At 30.1% G+C, this 13469-nt stretch overlaps 1 long non-coding RNA gene across 1 annotated transcript; it reads right to left on the reverse strand.

Moving 5' to 3' along the window:
- Positions 1-812: 812 nt before the first annotated feature.
- Positions 813-12317, reverse strand: LOC150036803 (uncharacterized). The gene is made up of 2 exons (XR_016528895.1): positions 8247-12317; positions 813-1975 (listed from the first exon to the last, which is right to left on the reverse strand). It is a non-coding gene; the product is annotated as an uncharacterized LOC150036803 (long non-coding RNA).
- Between the last annotated feature and the right edge of the window lie 1152 nt (positions 12318-13469).

The following is a 13469-nucleotide window of genomic DNA, read 5'->3' on the forward strand; positions in this document are numbered from 1 at the left end:
ACATCTTCAAAAACTAGAAAATTCAAAGAACCGAAAAATTATTTTGAGAAAAAAGTTTTATATAATATTACTTCAATGAGTCAAGAAGAGAGTGACATGAAGATGACACGGGAAAAGTCCTATATTTTGCTTCACTGTACTGTGTCTTGTTATTCCATTTTCTTTACAGAAAAGGTTTAAACTCCTCACCATAGAACTCCAGACCATTATCAGTTTTAGGGTATTTGATTTCCTTTGTTGCCTGTTTTTCTATCATTGATTTCCATTCTTTAAATTTTCTAAAAACCTAATCCTTTTTTTTAGAAAATACAACCAACTTTTTCTTGAAAAATCATATGTAAAGGATAGTATATACCTTGACCACTTAGGCTTGGAATTGAGGTTATCCCCCATAAGTCTGTATGGATGTAGTCTAGCATGTCCTTTGTTGTATGCTATGCTTTGATGAAGGAATGTCTTTTAACTTTTTCCAACACACGGTGTTTACATAAAGACATTTTATTACTGATCTCCTTGGGTAAAATTCCTTGTTTGGATAGGGCATCAAGGCCTTTGGAGCTAATGTGAGACAATCTGTTGTGCCATAGGTCTGCCTCTGTTAAATCTGAGGTGATAACAACATTAGCTTCTAAGTGTCTTTATATTTTCTTCAAGTGTCTTTCAGATCTGATCAATATTATCCTTTTCAGGAAAATCGAAGCCTATTAGCTCGAGGTACTTATGGAGCTTTAACTTCGACACAGGTTTTGTGAGCATATCTACATGATTGTCAAAAGCATGACCTTTTAAAATTTGTATCTTTCCATTTTCAATTTTGTCTCTGATGAAGTGATATTTAACATCAATGTGCTTGGTTCTACTATGATATTTTAGACTTTTCGAGAGGTGAACGGTGCTCTTATTTTCACAGTAGATATCAACTACTGTTTGATTTAATATGAGATCATTCACCAATCCTTTAAGCCATAAACCTTCTTTGATTGCCTCTGTAAAAGCAATACATTATGCCTCTATTGTTGATAAAGTCACTATTGATAGTAGGGTGGCTTTCCAACTAATTATATTTCCCTTAGTAGGAATATATAACCCAATAAGGATCTTCTTTTGTCATTTTCCTAAGCAAAGTTCTTAGTCAACATTCCCAAACTAGGTTAAATTCATATTCCTCTGACCTTTGATAGGTTATTCTAGCATCCTTTGACCATGTTAGATATCTTAGTATGCACTTAGTGGCTTCCCAATGAAGGAGTATATCAGCATGCAGCGAAAGCAACAAGGATCAATAAGCATTCTAATTCACTAATTTTGGCTTTAAATAAAGCATGCTCATATAATAATAAGATGGTTTCAAGTAATTCCTTTGTAGAACCTATTGAATCACGAATTCAGCTGCAAATTTTCTCCAAATCTCCTATGAACCACCTCAAGATCTTCCCTACTATTCTCTTGGAGCTTTAGATTTAGTTGTGAGACTCAAAATAAGCTTGAATGAAAGGAATTTGGAGAAGAACACACTGCACCCACTTGAAGAAAACCTTCTTCAACTCGAATTTTTTTAGCAAAAACTCAATGGATGCATGCTTGAGTTCTACTTCAATCTTCTTATATCGCAAGACATCATGCAAAGGAGAAAACTGATCAAACCAACTGATCTCGCTGGATCTCGCTCACTGAACTGATTCAATCTTACTGTTGGCTCATCGACTTGCTTGAATCTTGCTAAAACTCGATCTCTCGTTGAAAACCGGCTCAATAATCTCGCTCAAACTTGATCTTTCACTCCTTGCTCGAAATCTCGCTCGAAGTTGATCAAGATCTCGCTCGAACTCGATCTCTCCCTCAAAATTCCATTAGAATCTCGCTCGAACTAGAAATCTTGCTCAAAATCTCGCTTGAAAATTCCATCAGAATCTCGCTGGAAATGAAATCTCGCATGAAACTTTGTCAAATCTCACTGCTCGATCATGGAATCTCGCTGGAAATATAAAAAATAAAATTAAAAGAAACTAAAACAATCTCGCCCAATAACATTAGAAAAACAATAATTACCAAACAATAGTAGGACACGAATTAAAATGTCTAAAAGAAATTTAATATATAATAATCTACTAAAAAAGAAAAGAGCTAGATAAGTGTAACAAAAATAAAATAAAATAAAAAGTAAAACTAGAAGATCACTCACATAAAAAAGAAAAAAGAAAAAAGAAAAAAGAAAAAAGGAGGAAAAAGAAAAAAAGAAAAAAAGCAATACATAATTTTTCAAAAGAGGTAAAGGAAAATTTTCCTGAAAAGCAAGGTGCAAATGTTTACTACAAGACAACAAACATAAATATAAAGATGACCAAATCTAACCTTCATTAACCACCCTAAATTTCAACCACATACATAATAATAATCTTCATATGAAAATAAAATTAGAAAAACAGAAGGTACACATTATAGCTAAAAAAATAAAAAAACAATAAGGTAGGGATAAGATGAAATAGAAAATTTGATTCTCGATCAATTAATTTTTCTTACACCACCTCAAATTTACTGAATATAAGAGAGATAAAGGGCAATTACATTCTTAAAGAGACAACAATATAGAAGTAGAAGAATTACTGCTCAATAATATTTGAAATAAATAATGTAATAGAGAATTTACCTTAAGAGCACTAAAGTTAACTAACAAATTGAAATAACATATAAATTTTTAAGAGAAAAAAGTTTGAAATGTTTGACTACTTCTTTTATGAATTTTTTTTTTAAAAAAAAATTAAAGAGAAAAAAAAATTGAGAAATTATTTTTGAATGAGGTTTTGAAACAAAATTTAAAGTAAAAAAATTGGAAAATGTTTTTGAAAGAGAGTTTTCGATAAAAAAAAAAAAAGGAACAACAAAGTTTGAGAAAATATTTTGAAAAACAAAACCAGATTTGAAGTGGAAAAGATTAAGAATTTTTTTTTTTGGAATGGAGTTTTGCTGAAACAAAAATTGAAAAGAAAAGTTTGCGAAAATGTTTAAAAAGAGAGTTTTTCGAAGAAGAGAGTTTTTGAAAAAGAAAAAGGTTCGGGAAAATATTTGAAAACAAAAAATGTTTTGGAAAGAGTTTTTGCAAAAGGATTTAGGAAAATATTTTTGAAAGAGATTGAATGTTTTATGCAATGAATTTTTGCAAAAAAAAAAATAATAATAATAATAATAAAGAAAAAATAATGATGAGATAGGGGTTTTGAAAGAAAACTTAAAAGTGGAAATAGTTTTGAAAGAGAGATTTTTTCAAAAGAAAAATTAAATTGGAAAAACGAATTGAGAATATATTGTGAAAAAAAATAGTTTGCAGCAAATATTTCAGAAATAGTTTAAAACCCAATAAATAAATAAATAAAAGCTTCGAAAAAATATTTTGAGTAGAGTTTTTGAAAGATAACGCTCTTGAAAAAAAGGAAGAAAACAGTGTGAGAATATGATGAGAGTTTTTTTTAAGGAGAAAGATTTTGCAAACAAAAAAAAAGGTACAAAAATTTTTTTGAAAAAGTATTTTGAGAAGTTTTATGAAAATGAATTTTTGCAAAAAAACAAAATTGAATCTAAAATGCTTTGAGAAAATGTTTATATGAAAGAGGGGTTTGAATGAAGTCTTTTTTGGTACCATCATAGATAGGTTTTGGGTCTAGTCTCTATTTAGTACTGACTCAAAATGTTGCACATTAAATGCTTAAGTTAAGAATTAAATTTCAATTTAGTCTCTAAGTTTCAAAAGATTACAATTTTATCCTTGACATTTAAGTTTTAGTTCAATTTGATTCTTATGTTTCAAGATTTACACTTTTAACTCGATTATTCCCTAAATACGCATTATTTATATTAATAAATTAAAAATCATCAAAAGAAATTAATTAATTAACTTTTTTTTTTATCATTTTTAAATTAAATTAAAAATTTTACCTCATAATTATTTTTAATAGTGAATAGAAATTGACGTCAATGATTTTGTGTTTAATTGAAAATTGAGGCTAAAAATGTAAAATCTTGAAACCCAAGGACTAAAGTGAAACAAGACTCAAATCTTAAGGGTAAAATTATAACACTTTGAGAATTAGAGACTAATTTGAAACAAAACTGAAAACTTAAGAACCTAATATGTAATATTTCTAAACTTGGTGATTGCAATTTGTTGGTCCCTATGGCTTGAAAGAAACAATCGGACCTTCAACAACTATGACAATTCCAAAACCAAGGTTTGGGAAAATGCGTGTACTAAGTCTTTGGCGTACCAGATCGAAACTCTTCAAAGACTACCCTCTTGCTACCATTCCTCTAAATTTATGCCTTCCATGTGAGAAACATGGACTTATCTCTAGCCCTCCTTTTTGTATCCTACAAACTATATAGTCTGTTAATGAATGGGATGGGGGATATGATGATGTTACTTACTTATTTCGGATGTATCTTTTTCAAAAGAAAGAAAGAAAGAAAATAGAAACTAGACTCAAAACCTAAGGAACAAAAAGGTATTTTTTTCAAAAGAGAATCGTTTAAGAAAATATTTTGAAAATTTTTACGAGAAAGATATTTTGGGTTCTAAAAAAAGGAAGAGAAAAGTGTGCGAAAATATTTTGGGAACATTCAAAATTGAAGAAGAGTTTCAGAAAATATTTTGAAATGTGTATTTGAAAGAGAGTAAAAAGTTTGATAAAAAAAAATATTTTGGAAAGTTTTATGAGAAAGAAGCACAAACAAAATTGAAGAGAAAAAAAAGTTTGAGAATATTGAAATAATGCGTTTTTGAAACAAAATTAAAATAAAATGAAAAAAGTTTTAAGAAATGTTTTGAAAAGACGGAAGAAAGAAGAAGAAAGCTTGAAACAATATTCACAGTAAATAATAATAATAATAAACATTTTTTATTGGCCTTTTAAAAAATATATTTTGGAAATTTTATGGGAGAGAACTTTGCTAAATGGAATAGTTTGAGACAATGTTTTTTAAAGAGCTTTTTCTTTTCTTTCTTTTTTTTTTTTTTTTTTTTTTGGCAAAAACAAAAATTTGAAAAAATATTTTGGAAAATTTTATGAAAATGAGTTTTTGTGAAAACGAAATTGGAGACAAAAAGTCTTAGAAAATGTGATCAGATATGTCTATCATTGATAGACTCGACTTAGTAGTACAACAAAACAAGATTAAAAAAAAAAAAAAAGAAAGATAAAACTACTTTTTTTTTTTATTTAGTACAATAGAGGTGGGGGATTCAAACCAAAGATCTACTACCGTATGTCATTTGAACTAGGCTCTACGATCATATGTCATTTGAACTAGGCTAACTTCAACAAGATAAAATTATTAGAAAAACATATATAAAAGGTATATCCAACCAAATAAGAAAATTAAAATAATATCACACACCAAAGAGACGTTAAAAACTTGAACAGTTCAACCACACCAAAAGAACAAAAAATACCAAAGAAATAAAATATAACAAAATCTAGTAGAAGTAATCATCAAGAAATATATATAAAACTAACACATCAATATACTAAATAATAATGTATGACCAAATAAGATAATATAACAAAAGTGGAGTCAGAATGTCACATAATCAAACAACAAAAGAGAGAAAAGAGTGAGAAACATTTGAACAATCCATAGTCACTTAATAGAGAGGATGAAATAGAACTAAGATATGATGTGTAACATTATGCACAAATTAAAACTAAAGGAATATACTAAAGAAATATATTATAAAAATATGATATGCAAGATACACAAATTAAAACTAACAAAGCAATATACCAACTAAATAACACAAAGTAAAACTAAAATAGAAGAGAGAGTCACGAATTAAATATTAGACCTAAAAAAGGATAAAACTAAGAGAAATATATATAGTACTCCTAAAAAAATAATAAAATAATATGTAACATTATGCATAAAACTAACAAACCAATATAATAAATAATACGGTAGAACTAAGAAGAAAATAATATACAAAAGTAAAAGTTATAAATGAATATCACAATAGAAGAGAAAGAATGATAGCCAATTCATAGTTCAATAAACATACAAATGTACCAAATAAGATACAACTAAAAAAAGTGTTACATAAAGAGAAAAAAGTACTAACCTACATAAGTGAAACTAAAGTGAATCAATAAACTACACAAGTACCATCCATAATTTATAAAGAGATTTCATAAAATTTTCTATGAAATCTAAAGTGAAACTAAAGAAGGTGATATAAAAGAGAAAATAGAAGAGAAAGGGAAAATTTTGGAATATAACAATCCATATAGAAAAAATATATCAAACAAAATCCATAATAGAGAACCAAACACAATTAAACTAGAAGAATAAAAATGTCACACAACAGAGAGAGGGTGTTTTTGTTTGAATAATTAATTGTGCAAATGCAACCATTGCGTAAAATAATATATATATATATATATATATATACCAAAAATAATAAAATAGAGAATAAAGAAAGTGAAAAATTGTGAACAAACCATATAATGTACCTAACTAGAACCAAATACCAAACAATTGAATCAAAAGAGGGAAGAAAATGTCAAACAAAATAAATAGATAAATTCCACTTTGGGTCCAAAAGAAATATATAATATTTCTTACCTAAAAAAATATTGAATGAAAAAACAAAAATGTGCAAAGAATAATAAAATAGAAAAAAAAATAATGTGAAACTAGATGAGGATATTTGAAGAGTCTATACATTAAATTATGGTAGAAAGCAAATAAAATAAAACTAAATGAATGTGCCCATACAAAAAAGACAACACAACATAGACTAAGGGTGAAAAAAATTAAAACCTTATCCATCAATGGAAAGGTAGGTGAAAAGATAAATAAATTCTACCTTTGTCCAACACATAAGAATCTATTTCTAAAAAATGACCAAATGAATAAATAAAAACGTACAAAAAATAAATAACAATATAAAAAATTAATACAAAAACTGAAGCTAAAGATGACACATAAAAAGGTTAGAAAAAAAAAACCATCCATAGTGCAAAATACAACTATGCCAAAAGAAAAAATGAATATACTTCTAAAAATGACCAAATGGGTAAAATAAAGAATACAAAAAATAAATAATAACAATATTAAAAGGAATATAAGAACTAAAACGAAAGATAATAGCTGAACCATCCATAGTGCAAAGGGCAACTATGCCAACGACAAATAAATGCTACATCCCAAAGAAATAAAATATAATCAAATAAGTAAAAGAAAAAAGTACCAAAAATAATAAAAGACACAAAAAGTAATACATAATATGTCAAGAGAGTTATAATAACGTATATCATTGAGCACAAAACTAACAAATCAACTAATAAATTTAAAAAAAGTGAAACTAATAAGGAGAAGAGAGTGATAATGTTACACTATAAAGGAAATGGGTGAGACTTTTTGAACCCTTATATAGTGCAAATACAACCCAAAATATCAGTGTAAAACTAAAAGAATGTCACACAAAAAAGAGACCATACAAGAGGGGGAAATTGGAACAATCCATGGTGCAATAACATTAAAAAAATAATGATGTTGAAATAATAGTAGAACCAAACAAAATAAAGCTAGAAGAATAAAAAAAGAAAATAAAATAGAGAAAAAAAAAGTGAAATTTAGAAAATACCAAAAATATAATAAAATAAAGAATATAAAAAAGGGAACTAATTAAAGAATGTCACATTATGAGACAACAGAAGAAGAGAGAAATTGAAAAATCCATACTAGAAACAATGTAACAAACAACCAAAAGAATGTCATGAAAAATAGAAACGGTGAAAATAATTAAACCATCCATGCAAAAAAGTATTAAATAAATTATACTTAGTCCCAAAGAAGTTTAATTCAATATTCTACTTTAAAAGAAGAAAAAAAATCTACCAAGAATAACAATAAAGTGAAACTAGAACATCATTCATATAATTAACAATCTACATCTGGATCAAATAAAATATAACAGTGAAACAATAAAAAATTAGAACAATCCAAAAAGTCACATATTAAAAAAAAGGAAAGAGAGAATGAAACAGAAAAAATTGTGAGGGAAAGGTATGGAGATGGAATTAAGGTGTGTGTATTAATTAAATCCCTCTTTCGAGGGATGTCGATATGAAATTAACATACTCCATGATACATAATTAGAATAATAATCACGATTAATTAAGCAAGGAAAGGCTTGGTGCAATAATTAAGGTTAATTAACTAAAATTGAAGACAATAAACAAGGGTAAATTACTTACCATTGGATGCGTAGGAATGAATATTTGTAGTAGACTAGAAAGCAATGAGCAACAACAACAGCTTTATAGAGTACTACTCCAGATATGGGGAAGTGATGATTAGTCTTATCTCCATATAGTGCATTCTGAACAAAAAGCCAACTGATACTCTTGCATATGCAAAAGGGAGAGCGGTCACTTACAACAAAAATATGAAGAAAGCAAGCTAACTAAACTAATACAATACCTGACATGAAAGCATAATAAAAAGGGGTTGGATCGGGCATGTAGCCATGGGCAACAGGCCCTGGACAAGATGACCGTGACACTCCCCCACTTAATTGGTTGACGTCCCTGTCAACTGACCCTGCTCGAACTCGGCGATTGCTGGAACTGCATTCTTCAAGTCTTCCACGCGCTCCTAACTGATTTCTTCGTCAAGGAGGTCCTTCCACTTCACTAAGAACTCTTCAGTTCTCGTCTCGGTCTTCCGATACGGTGAGTACATCTATCCATAATTTGTGTAACTTCCCTTTCAGTTGAATTCTTCATCGTGACAGGTGGGCGCATCAATATATTCCGTTGCTCATCATCGGGATCGGGGTGATAGGGCTTCAGGATACTCACATGGATGACAGGGTGGATCTTCATCCATGAGGGTAGCTGAACCCTATACAAGATTTTCCCGACCTTCTCAATCACTTCCACTGGCCCTTCTTATTTTCGTACTAGACGTTGGTCTCTCTGGCCTCAGAAAAGGAACTGTTCTGGTCGCAGCTTGATCAGTACTTTAGCTTGAAACTCGAGGGGCCTCCGCTTCTTATCAGCCCACTTCGTCATTTTTTACGCTCTTTCTAGACAGGTGCGAGCTATTTTAGAGGTTTGGCTCCACTCCTTGGTGAAATTGTGTGCCTGAGGGCTTTTGCCCGCATAGGGATGGTCCACCAGATGTGGCATGAGTGGTTGTCTGCCGTACACTACCTCGAAGGGCGTCTTTCTAGTTGTGGAACTTTGTTGGCTGTTGAAGCTGAACTGAGCAATTTCTAACAACTAGACCCAGTTCTTCTGTTTATCATCGATAAAGTAACACAGATATTCCTCGAGCATGTTGTAAAGCGTTCCGTCTGGCCGTCTGTTTGGGAATGGTAGCTAGAGGAAATGTTTAGTGCTGATCCCAATATCTTTAACAATTCTTTCCAGAAGGTCCCAGTGAATCTCCCGTCCCGATCACTAACAATGCTCACGGGGACGCCCCATAATTTCACAATGTGCTTGAAGAACAGTTGGGTAGTCATCACAGCTGTACACATCTTCGACGTTAGGATAAATGTGGCATATTTTGAGAACCGGTCGATGATAACAAGGATCGATTCAAACTCTTTAACCTTGGGCAAATGGGTGATGAAGTCGAGAGACACACTTTCCCATGGTCTAGAGGGCACAGTAGGGGCTCCAAAAGACCCGTTAATTTCGCCCTTCGACCTTATCTTGTTGGTAGACAAGGTAAGTCTTGGTACATTGCATGACGTTGTCTCGAAGGCTCGGCCAATAGTAACCTTGTTTTTGATGGAACACGAGACATACGCAGTGGAATAAGGATCTAATTACACTCTAATTGCTTTTAATTTAAAGAAAAACAGCATGCAATTGAAGGAAAAAATAGTAAATTAAAGATTACTTTTGAAGCTCCCGAAAATCACTTTTCCTTGCTGAATCTCGACCTAAAATCTTTCAAACCACCACTAGATTTGATCTACTATTCTCTGGACTCAGAACCAAATTGTGGGACCCGGTTGATGAAGAAACTGGAGAGAAAAAGAGATGGAAAAGAAATGTTTTTTTGGGTTGGGTTTTGGGTTATGAATTTTCCTTAAAATAGTATTTTTTTTTCAGCCCAGATTTGAAAATTTTTTTGGCAAATGGGTAAAATTTTTAATCCAAATTCAAATCCCATATTTATAGAAAAAGGCCATGCAAAAATTGCATGAAATCAATTCGTAAAAACCCAACACCTAGAATCCACTATCTAAGTGGGCTTAATGTCTCCACTATAAACCAACACCTAACCCACTATTTTGTTAGTGGAATTATCCAACAAAAGTTTGGATTTTCCCACTAACTTTAGTCAAAGGGCAAAATAGTCATTTTGTCAAAGTCAAACTTTGACCAAAAAGTCAAGATTTTGACTTTTTATGATTTTTTTTGTGTTGACTAATTTTGACCTCCCGAGCATGAATCCGCATTCATTTTCTTGAAATTAAAATCATATTTGAATATAATGTTGGTCAAAGTTTGACTTTTCAAAGTCAAAAGTCAACTTTTTGACTTTTTACATCTTTGACCATTTCCATTATTTTCGAGCTTCCGAATATGAACGTATCCACATTCTTGATATTTAAATCATATTTAAATATTAAAGCTATATCTCTAAACTATAAAACCGACTACTATATCACATATACTTGTCGGTTTCTCTCTCTTCACCTAATTCGAACAATTCGAATTATTCTATCATACTGTTCTAAGTTTATTCCATATGAGCTAGTAGGGGAACCTAATGGACCTATAGATCATGGGCTCCAACGATCCGAGATTAGCTGGCTAAAACTCTTTTAGACGGAGCTAATCAACATTCGTTAACTAACGGGTCATTCCACTATAGTCTCGTAGTTGCACTCCTCTCACTATAGATATATTTGTGTCCATTTGATATAACCATGATTAGTAAGTTAATCCTTCATAGGTTGTTCTTAATCTCAGCTGGGTCATAAAACCGTTTTACCCCCAAGACTACATCTTCTTTTTTAAGTTCCATTGATCCTCTAATGAACAATTGGTTTAAGATCCAACCTATAAACCGAAACCCTCTCGAGCCAAGGAGAGGGTGGGGCCCTTTGTCCAAGACCTGGATATAGTATTAAAGGGAACAATATCTATTATCCCTATAATGGGTAGGAGTGAATTCCGTCTTGCACCCTATGTTCCCAACTATCCACTTGATCTTACCCCGGAAATGGGAGGCTTATTGGGCCAGCGATAATGAGCTGCCCTAACCTATGCAGATCTAAGGATAATTCTGAGTGAACAGGATTTCATAGTTAGCTCAGGATTAAGATTAAGTTACCTAAGTCATCAATTAACAAAATAGTTAGTTTTATACATTAAACGACATTTAGAACGTAAAAAGTGACTATTTCCTGGTTTAGTCTTATGTAAACTCTTTATATAGAACGCCTCAACTTTCATGTCTCCACATGAACGATTCAGGATCACATCGTTTGTTCTAACTACAAAGTGGGGTGCATCTATAGTGTCCCCAGAATAAGGCGCTCAACTTTATTCATATACTATAGACCATTTTGGCTATATATTTGAACTCTATCCACATTTATGTCACTACATAAAGTTCAAACTACATTAAATAGCCTCATGACCTTAGTTTATTGCATTCAAGATTACAATTTCAATAACAACTTTATCAAAAAATAAAATAGAATATGTTTATTAATTTACAAACTACAAGTTTTAGGACATAAAATCCAACAAACTCCCACTTGGACTAAAACTCCTAGTGGAGTATCACAATATTGAATTTAAGTGAGAAACAATATGAGTACAATAAACATATGAATACAATAAACTAGGGCATATTCCCAAAAGTTCTCCCACTTGTCCTAGTTTACAAACTTCGTAGACCTAGACTCTGTAGGTGACCTTCAAACACTTTAGTCGTGAGGGTCTTTGTAAAAGGATCATCAATGTTTTGCTCAGAAGATGTTTAGAAAATAATTTCAAAAAGGGGAATAATACCGTTTTAGTCCCCAAGTTTTTACTATAGTTTCTATTACCTTAGGTTTTAAAATGTTATACGTTTAGTCTATAAATTTTGAGTTTTGTTTCAATTTAATCCCTAAATTTCAAAATGTCTTTTCAATTTGGTTTAGGATTTCAAGATTTTACATTTTTAATCTCAAATTTCTATTCATTAATTAAAAACATAAAGTAGAATTTTAAAAACAATAAATAAAATAGTGAAACTTAATTAATTATAATCCTTTTAATAAAATTTATTAACATAAAGATAAAAGGTGAGTATTTAGTGAAAAATCGGTTTAAAAGTTTAAATCTTGAAACATAGGGATCAAATTAGAAAAGAACTCAAATGTCAAGGGTGAAATTGTAGCATTTTGAAACCTTAAATACTAAATTAAAACAGATCTCATAACTTAAGGATTAACATTTTGAAACCGTTGGACTAAATAAAAACTAGATCTAAAACCTAGGAACTAAAAAAGTTTTTTTTTTCCTTGAAAAATGTTTATGTGTAATAAATTTTGCAAAAATAAAATTTAAAAGAAAAAAGTTTGAGAAAGAGAGTTATCTAAACAAATTTTGAAGTGAAGAGTTTTGAGTAAATGTTGGGGAAAAAGAGAGTTATTTATTATTATTTTTTTAATAAAAAGGTGAGCTGAAAAAAATAAAATATTTTGAGGAGTTTTTTTTTTTTTTTTTTTTTTTTTTTTTTTTTTTTTTTTTTTTTTTTTTGAACTAGGCTCTACTATCATATGTCATTTGAACTAATATGTCATTCGAACTAGGCTAACTTCAACAAGATAAAGCTATTAAAAAAACATATATAAAAGGTATATCCAACCAAACAAGAAAACTAAAATAATATCACACATCAAAGAGACGTTAAAAACTTGAACAGTTCAACCACACCAAAAGAACAAAAAATACCAAAGAAATAAAATATAACAAAATCTAGTAGAAGTAATCATCAAGAAATATATATAAAACTAACACATCAATATACTAAATAATAATATATGACCAAATAAGATAATATAACAAAAGTGGAGTCAAAGAATGTCACATAATCAAACAACAAAAGAGAGAAAAGAGTGAGAAACATTTGAACAATCCATAGTCACTTAATAGAGAGGATGAAAAAATATTAAACCATAAATTCCACATTTGATCCCAAAGAAATAAAATAGGACCAAATGAGTTAAATAAAAAAATACAAAAATAATAAAACAGAGTATAAAAAAATGTCCACATAAAAGCATCCACTGTTAATACAAAAACTTCATTTGGTCCAAGATTTAATGTTTCAAAAAAAGACCAAATAAAGAAAAAGGAAAAATAATAATTAAAAAAAAAAGGAACACAAAGGCTGAAGCAAGCCTAACAAATCAATATAAGAATAATGAACCAAAGAAAATAATACACAAAAAAATG

Source organism: Benincasa hispida, chromosome 4 (genome assembly GCF_027475165.1).
Source record: "Benincasa hispida cultivar pf3 chromosome 4, pf3_genome.v1.1, whole genome shotgun sequence".
NCBI classification, from domain to species: domain Eukaryota; kingdom Viridiplantae; phylum Streptophyta; class Magnoliopsida; order Cucurbitales; family Cucurbitaceae; genus Benincasa; species Benincasa hispida.